The 9,595-nt window shown below is 42.1% G+C and overlaps 1 protein-coding gene across 1 annotated transcript in view; it reads right to left on the reverse strand.

The window, feature by feature from the left end:
- The window catches only part of dab2ipa (DAB2 interacting protein a), a 174,470-nt gene that overhangs the window by 131,751 nt on the left and 33,124 nt on the right, over positions 1–9,595 (reverse strand).

Consider the following 9,595-nt stretch of genomic DNA (forward strand, 5'->3'; position numbering starts at 1 on the left):
TGTCCACTAGATGGCGATCGTTGCAGTGAGACGTAATTTTTTTGGAAGTTAAAAGTGGGTTGAAAAATAATGGACACTTCCTACAAGGACTGTAATTTACCGAGCGAACATCTAATAAGGACAGGACGATGTTCACATGAAGTGTAAGTGAGGATGAAGTGAGGATGTTTATCGGTTATGCTTGGTTTTACTGCAGGCACGTTAATCTTGTAATATCAATAAGGACCTAGGTAATGTTACCGTTAAGCGTTGGTTGAGTGATGGAGGCCCATTTGATTGGTTGCATTTATAGAAAACTATAAATGCGGTTATATAAGCAAATTGATAGCAGCACTGTTTGTATCTTTCGACTGTCATTTATTGCACGTGCTACAAAATCATTCTGTGCAATGGAAGATTTACCAACGTTACACCGGTGATACAGTTTTGCCTATACATGCGTTGAGACTGAGACGCCTGTTTATTTTGTTTTAAGTCGTCGCGAGAGAGGGTGAGAGGGGAATCGATGTGCTTTGATTCCAGCTTGGTAGTTGTAGTCTGTGAAATTAAAAAAGAAGTATCCAAACAATGACACGTGTGTGCTTAGCAACACACCTTAAGCTACTGTGTAGTGGGTCCCATTTAGAAGTGGCTACTTCATTCGCTTTCCTTGACTCATGGAACTGCGTGAATGTTATTACAACTTTTTTACGCGATATGGCAGTTTAAGTCCGCTTGATACTGTAAATTAAGTAAGCCATTGGTTTCCAAAGGAGATTTTATTTGTGTAAGCCAGCATAGCCTATTGACAATTTATGTTGTAAATAGGCCTACCTTATAATCCTACCTGTAGCTTAGGAAGCTAACAGCTTTCTATTAGGATCTAGTTTGTTAGTTACAGTTTTGTCATAACTCCCTAATGCATTTTTGCATTTAGAATAGCCAGAGTGTATATCTCAATCTGAAAATTAAACAATATCGGTGCCTATGGACTAGGCTGGGTGAACCCAGCCTGATCTGCCCGCTATTTATTTTTTGATTTCTTAAAAGATTGAGCTTGGTCTGATGAAAGCCAGACTAGCCATGGACCTCAGTTACACAATGCAAGGGAACATGAATCAGCCTATATTTGCCACGAACAATAACGGACAAAAGCTCTTCAACTTTGGCCCGTTAAAATGTGTATGAACAGTCTAGCGACGCATTTCATCAAGGCCCATTTGGACATGTCAGTTATTTGCACCACTGGTTAGATGTAAAACAGCATTTTAAGTTTCAGACTACTGTTACTTAATTTGTGCATTAACAATAACGTTTCAGACTACTGTTACTTAATTTGTGCATTGACAATAAAGTATTACATGAACTAAAGATGACTAAAATCTTATGTAGAAGAAGAAACATTCACAAAAATCCATCCATCCAAAATGACCTTTGTTTTTGATAGCTGTTGAAAACGGCATGGAACTGACAGAGATGTTTTTGTTTATAAATACATAAAAATAAATAAATAAATAAATAACATTATGCTGATACCTTTTGCTTTTCCCAAATACAATGTAGCCTACAGGTGTAAGTGACCTTTCATCAATCCAGTTGCAATGGATGAACTGTGATGACCTGCCCTACTTGTGATTGTTTAGAGATTTTAAAGGTTTTATAACAATGCTTCATCTTCTTTGGCTATTCTACAATCTATTCACCTTTTTCAGCACAAGTAGGCTACTTTCTGTGCAGCCGCACACACACACTCAGGCATATGCCAAACAAGCATACACAAAAGTTTCAAGAGTGGGGATGGAGTAAAAGATGGAGACAAATTGAAGTGTGATTTATTTTCGCGGAATGGATGTACAGGACTGAGCGGCGGTCATATTTTGTACCGCTATGCGGTACATCTAGTTTATGAATAGCATCATTACAATAACCAATAACCTAACCTGTGACTTTTTAACCAAATCAACCAATGCATTGTCACTCTATGACACATTTCCAATTCTGCCCCCACTTGTGTGTGTGGCAATGACATGGTCTAGCCAGCTACATTAGAGAAGATGAATAGGCCTAACAGTTTCCCAAGAAAAAGTCTGAAGCTGAAGTTCCTTTCAAACCTTTACATAGGATTCACTGTAAAACTAAGAGCAGACCAACAGAGTAGCTTACATCTCAGTTATTTCCTTCTATGTTTTGTTTTAGAGCAATCAAGTAGGCTAGCATTCCAAGTTACAGAATAGAAACTAATGCGTTAGCTTATGGCTAATGTATATGAGAAATCCCATAGAGATGCTAACGGTTAGCATAATCTGTAAACATAGATATTTAGAGCGAACTTCAGTCCATTTACAAAAGAGTTACATGAGAATAGTTATTTGTTTACAACTGATGATTAAAATACTCAAAGGCTAATGTTTTCTCTCCATATAATACCGTGTAGGGAAAAACGTGACTGTCTCATCAATGCTACTTGAACAGAAGTAGCCGCATAAAATCCCAAGTAGGCTACTCTCGCTGCACAAAATAAACATTAGGCTGTGTGGGACAACATTGTGACCCACTAGTGATCACGTGACACTTGCTCTGCTGCACTTCTCCCGCATAGCCTACCTCCTGGGAATGTATGAGTCTTCAGTGCGTGATTTCGAGTGTTTTTTCCCCATAGACACACACACACACACACTCACACAACAGACCTCAGGCTTCCTAAGAGACGATGTAACTATGCGGTCCAGGAAACACGCTATTTCTCTCTCTCCCTCCCTCTCTCACTCCCTTTTCTATCTCTCCCTCCTCTCTCTCTATCTCCCTCTCTCTCTTGTGTCCATGTTGCTAAAGAACACAAATGTTTCTTTGAGAGGGAGCATTCCAGGTCACTAGAGTTCCGCCTTGAACCTGGCGCAAGACGTGGTGATTTAGGCCTGGCTCTGGATAACGGTCCGCTAACCGACCCACGCCAAAAAAACAAGGGCCCAGGCAGCGGTCCACTCCACACACAGGCCAGACCTGGCCCTCATCTGGCCCTGATCTGGCTCTGATGTGGCTCTGATTTGGCTCTGATGTGGCTCTGATCTGGCTCTGATGTGGCTCTAATCTGGCTCTGATGTGGTTCTGTTCTGATCTGGCTCTGATCTGGCTCTGATGTGGCCCTCATCAGGAGCGGAGAGGCTGGGTGTGGCTGATTTAAAGTCCACTAACCTAAAACTGCACGTGCTGATTTAGAACAGACTGCTGCTGCTGCTGTCTACAGTAGAGGGGGGAGATGTCAGCAGAGAGAGGTGTGGGCAAGGGATCACATACACACACACACACACACGTACACATGCACACACACACACACTCACACACACACATGCGCACACACACACACACACACACACGTGCACATGCACACACACACACACTCACACACACACACATTACACACATTGCACACACACACACACACACCCCACACACCTGCGTTGCACATGCACACACACACGTGCACATGCACACACACACACGTGCACGTGCGCACGCACGTTGCACACACACACGCACGCACGCCCGCACACACACACACACGCGCACGCACGCTCGCACACACACACGCGCGTGCACGCGCACGCACACACACACACACACACACACACACACACACAGGTGGTGTCTGTGCTGGCACAGTAACGCTGTGTCTATTGAGCTGTCTGTGCTGCTTCAGGGCCTCAGGACGCTCCACATCTGTTTACACTCACTGAAGGACTGCCTGTGTGTGTGTGTGTGTGTGTGTGTGATCAATGTGTCTATTGTGTGTGTCGTATATTCGGTAACCAATATCATGTGTGTGTGTGTGTGTGTGTGTGTGTGTGTGTGTGTGTAGTGTGTGTGTATATGTGTATGTGTGTGTGTGTGCGTAGCTGGTCAGGTCTCACACACTGCCCTGGTGGAGAGTATGTGTGTGTCTTGCCAGCTTTAACACTCATACTGCCTCAGGCTGCTACCATGGACAGGATGTGTGTGTGTGTGTTATAGTGTTATGTGTCTGTGTGTGTGTGTGTTATAGTGTTATGTGTGTGTGTGTGTGTTATTGTGTTATGTGTCTGTGTGTGCATACGTATGTGTGTGTGTGTGTGTTATAGTGTTATGTGTCTGTATGTGTTATAGTGTTATGTGTCTGTGTGTGTGTGTTATTGTGTCTGTGTGTGCATACGTATATGTGTGTGTGTGTGTGTGTTATAGTGTTATGTGTCTGTGTGTTATTGTGTTATGTGTCTGTGTGTGCATACGTATGTGTGTGTGTGTAAGAGGGAGAGAAAGAGTGAGAGAGAGTGTTTTACACCAGCAGCCATTAAGATTTGACAGTATGAAAACACACACACGCACACACACACACACACATCATCCCTACCTACCATGTAACATGGTCAGAGTGACCTGGAGATGACCACTCCACGCCGGCGTGTGTTTATGTGTCACTAAAGTATTGTGGGTTCCAGTTCCATTTGTGGAATGTGGACAGAGTTCCTTCCTGTTTAAGAGGTCTACTGGTGAGGTCACCTCATGTGGTGGAGATGGGGCAGGACACGCCAAACAGACAAAGAGGGCAGGCCAGTGCATGGACAGGCAAGTCCAGCCAGTTTTATTCCTACAGAACATTCTAACAACAACAACAAAACAACATTCAAACCAAAATGCTCTGTAGGGCAGCTCTGTTATTTCAACAGCATGCTACACACACACACACACACACACACACACACACACACACACACACACACAGGAGTGGTAGAGAAATGCTTATGACAGTTGTGTGTGTAAATGTGAGGTGCGGATCTGTTAAATACTTTTTATGCCCACCGCACCCATAGCTCTGCCCACCAACCCACATGCCCACATGCCAGTCTTCAGTGCACTGTGCCCAGCGGTAATTAGGGGGAGGAGGAGGACACTAAAGGGTGTAGTTACAATGTGGACACATTTATCACTATAACGTACAATGTACTCTACAGAGGAGCTGCCCTGCTGCATTATAAAAAACATCTCTACATGGAACACTTGCTACATTATGACACATTTCTACATGGAACACTCACTACATTATGACACATTTCTACATGGAACACTCATTACATTATGACATATCTCTATATGGACCCTTATAACACATCTCTATATGGAACACTTGCTACATTATGACACATTTCTACATGGAACACTCACTACATTATGACACATTTCTACATGGAACACTCGCTACATTATGACACATCTCTACATGGAACTCTTGCTACATTACGACACATCTCTACATGGAACACTCGCTACATTATGACACAATTCTACATGGAACACTCATTACATTATGACACATCTCTATATGAGCCCTTATGACACATCTCTATATGGACACTTGCTTCTACTCTACCTTGTTAAAATTTCAGCCACTTGTTGATTGCACACTAATTGTACCTGTATTTGTGAGTCTTGGGCACATGTTAATTGAACACTAATTGTACCTGTATTTGGGAGTCTTGGGCATGTACATGAACTTGTTCTGTAGGGGTTGCAACAACCAATGCAAAACCACTAGCTAAGTACTGCTCCATTTCTACCATAATAGGTAGTGAACTCACTTGGAGACGACCATGTCATGTCTACCCACCAGTGCTGAGATGTGAAGTATTCCGTATTTGATCAAATCTTTTCAAATCTGCAATATGCTTCTGCTAATGTTCAGATTTCTCATTTTTCCTGTGCTAAGATCAAAATAAAAGTACTCAAATGCGTGTGTGCCTGTGTGTTTGTGTTTGTGTGTGTGTGTGTGTGTGTGTGTGTGTATGTGCATGTGTGCGTGTAACTAAACGGTTGAGCGTGTGAGTGAGTGTGAGAGTGGAAAAGAGAGGAAACTAGATGGAGAGATTAATAATGAAAATGTGTGTGTGAGCAGCTGTGTGTGTTTTTGTGTTTGTGTGTCTGCGAAAGCAGCCCAGTCAGGGCCGTGCGTTATCTCCCAGCAGGGAGGCATGATGTACAGAACAGTATGTGTTATTGTTGTGTGGGGGGGAGGACACAGCAGGCATGATGTACAGAACAGTATGTGTGTGTGTCTTTGTGTGTGTGTGTGTGTGTGTGTGTGGGGGGGTTGGTAGGGCACAGCAGGCACCACACAGTTTACAGCAGGACAGATTATACAACACAGCAGGATGGCAGGAATTGGCCAAAACACACAACACGCACACACACACACATACACACACACACACACAAAAACACACACACACACACACACACACACACACACACACACAAACACACACGAACACACACACACACACACACACACACACAAACACACACACACACAAACACATATCACATCATGTATCACATCAGGTTCCACTTCTGTAGAGTGACCAAGGCCTTCATAGGAGCCACAGGCCCAGGCCATGTTTAATGCAGCCAGTGGCACTGTAGCTACATTATTCTACATGTCTTGCAAGTCTCTCTCTCTCTCTCTCTCTCTCTCTCTCTCTCACACACACCCACACACACACATGACACAGTGTTCTGTTGGGTACTGAAGAGGCGTTTGGTACTGAGAAGACGTTTGGTAGACGTTGTACTGAAGCAGGACTTAGGTCAAACAGAACTACCTCTGCCATTTATTGGCCTGACTTTTGCACTACTATATTGACTGTCTACTGTATGCACTATTATATTGACTGTCTACTGTATGCACTATTATATTGACTGTCTACTGTATGCACAATTGCACAATTTCAACACTTGCATACTTAGGTCAAACAGAACTATCTCAGCCATTTATTGGCCTGACTTTTGCACTACTATATTGACTGTCTACTGTATGCACTATTATATTGACTGTCTACTGTATGCACTATTATATTGACTGTCTACTGTATGCACAATTGCACAATTTCAACACTTGCATACTTAGGTCAAAGAACTATCTCAGCCATTTATTGGCCTGACTATGCACAATTGCACAATTTCAACTCAAAATTTCGCTGCTCTTATTTCTTCATTGTATGTGCCTTCTTATTTACTTTTTAATTGTTTACTTGAATGTTATGTTTGTCTGTGGACCTAATTGGTCAAATATGTCTTGTCTCCACCGTGGGATAGTGGGAAACGTAATTTCGATCTCTTTGTATGTCTTGACATGTGAAGAAATTGACAATAAAGCAGACTTTGACTTTGACTTTGATCAGGGTTCTTGCAGGTTTCAGTAAGTCAAATTTAAGACCTTTTTAAGACCATAAAGATTGAAATTTAACACCTACGCAACGCATTACCAAAAAATATTCAAATCAAAGAAATTCTGAAAAAATCATTGAAAAGCCGTTGAAAAAGCATTAATTTAATTTACAGATAAAGCAATCACAGTAGTAACCTTCCACACCCAACATCTACAACCCAATTGCTTTTGACATTGCTCACTTGTAGTATACTCAAGGAATATCAGGTGTCAAAAGTGCCAAATGCCCTAAACCTTAAGCCCAAAATGAAAATAATTTAAAACAAACTTGCCCTCAAATGGAATAGATTTCATCAAGGAAGTAAAAAATGAGACTGGAGTTGAAACTGGGTGTAAAAGTGTGGACACTCTGCACTTGTGTGCATGTGTGTGTGTGTGTTTGCATGAGAATGTGTGTGGGTGGGGTATGTGTATGGGGCCTTGTTAAGGGCGTCGTTAGGCTTACAGTATTTTGGGGGAGCTGAAACCACCTAAAGATGATCAAAGCCCTCTAAAAAATATATAGTATTAATAATAATTCCAAATTCACTTCCATTATTCTCTGTTGAATTGCTCACGAGTACTTATCTACGCACAAGTCGCACAGGCGTCACTTGAAAGAGCGAAACCCGACTTTGAATTTATATTATAGCTGCTGCGTGCTGATAAACAGTTTGCATTTTGCGGCTAGTTTATGTTTCTCTGCATGCTCTGGCTTGTGACTCCAGCGCCTTCACACCCAGAGTCCCTAATTGAATAGTTTTTTTGCAAAGTGCAGCGAGCCTCGTACCTGGAGCTGGGTACCACTGGTTAACCAACAGCAGACATCGCTGTGATCTAGCCAGTGTTGCCACAGTTACATTGAAAAAGTAATCTGTTAGTTACTTTTAAAATCAAGTAATCAGTAAAGTAACTAAGTTAGATTACAAGTTACTTTTTTAGTTACTTTCAGCAGCTGCCGACAACACCCCCCGCTGCCTAAACATAAAAATGACAACCGGTTTTGCCAATACTCACTTTATTGGAAATGCATTTTAACAGTAATGTCAACAATGTATAGCAGACATCCCAACCTGAAAAAAAGTAATTTTAGGGAGGTAGCCCTTTATCCTACTTAGATACTGAAATTCAGATGTTTGTTCAATAAGGAAGGCCTATAGATAGAAATTGTGATGATAAAATATGCAGATTTTCAACAAGAGAACAAACGGGAGAGCGCGGAGTTTGCAAAGAAAAGGCTTTTCATGTAGCCTTGGCAACTAGCCATCTAGTATAGGCCTGAATAATAGCAAATTAAACAACACTTGTTAAACTCACCTCAACAAGTCTTTTGCAGCCATGGGCAATGCTACAAACAGTGCAGTGTGCAAAAATATCATTATGTTTTGCTCTTACTGTATGAGACAAGGGTACACTTTTGTGTAGTCTGATGTGAAATGGGTCTTAAATGTTCCTTTTTGGGGGCCACTGACTCTGCCATGATGCTCCTGTTCCTAGATACACTGAACTGATTAATTTAGTTCGGGAGATAAAAGATAAAAGCCCACCTACACTGAAAATTGATTGGTTGATTTAGCAAAACAGGCCAGGATGCTCTCTGTCTTGGATGCGCTTCAGGCATACCGCACCACCCCTCTATCTCTCCCTCTCCGTGGGTATGCGCTAAACTCAGATGCACCGCGATTTGAATTCCGGTCTGGCTTTGCTGGCGGCTCTTGTTGGTTCTAGATTCGGGAGATTTTATCTGATTTCGCGGGCGTCAGGAAGCCGCTATCGGAGACTCCCAGAACTTCGGAGACTTGGGATGTCTAGCTAGACAGCACTTTGTCACCAGCACAGAGTGTGCAAGCGTACCTTAATGTTATCATGTTTAAGCGGACACAAACTCAAAATAATGACTGTATAGCTAAAATGTGCATCCTCCCTCTATTGTTGTTTATGTTTGTGTTGCTGCGTGGTATTACACGTGAGTCATTATGCTGAAAACGTGAGCGTTAATCCCCGAGACAAGAAAAAAGCAAAGAATATATTTTTTACTAAGGTAAATGACAAAAATAGTAGGCCTAACGCACAGTGACTTGGATAAGTAACTTTAATCTGATTGCTAGAAATAATAAATGTTAGACTCCTTACTTACTGGCATCACTGGATCTAGCCATGTCTCGTTGGAAGTAGGCCTACTTTCCCATACGTAGCCGAACTTTTAACAAATTCTGAGGAGACGCAGACGTATTTTGCGGGCAGGTATTGCATTTATCACAGGATTTGTAGATTTATCACTGTGTAGGCTACGCACCAACACCAATATCCACCAGAAAGAACTACAACACACTGAACCAATGTTTTGAGGGCAGCATTCTGCTGGTTTTGTTACAATTGTAA

This window comes from Alosa alosa, chromosome 5 (genome assembly GCF_017589495.1).
Source record: "Alosa alosa isolate M-15738 ecotype Scorff River chromosome 5, AALO_Geno_1.1, whole genome shotgun sequence".
Lineage (NCBI taxonomy): Eukaryota > Metazoa > Chordata > Actinopteri > Clupeiformes > Clupeidae > Alosa > Alosa alosa.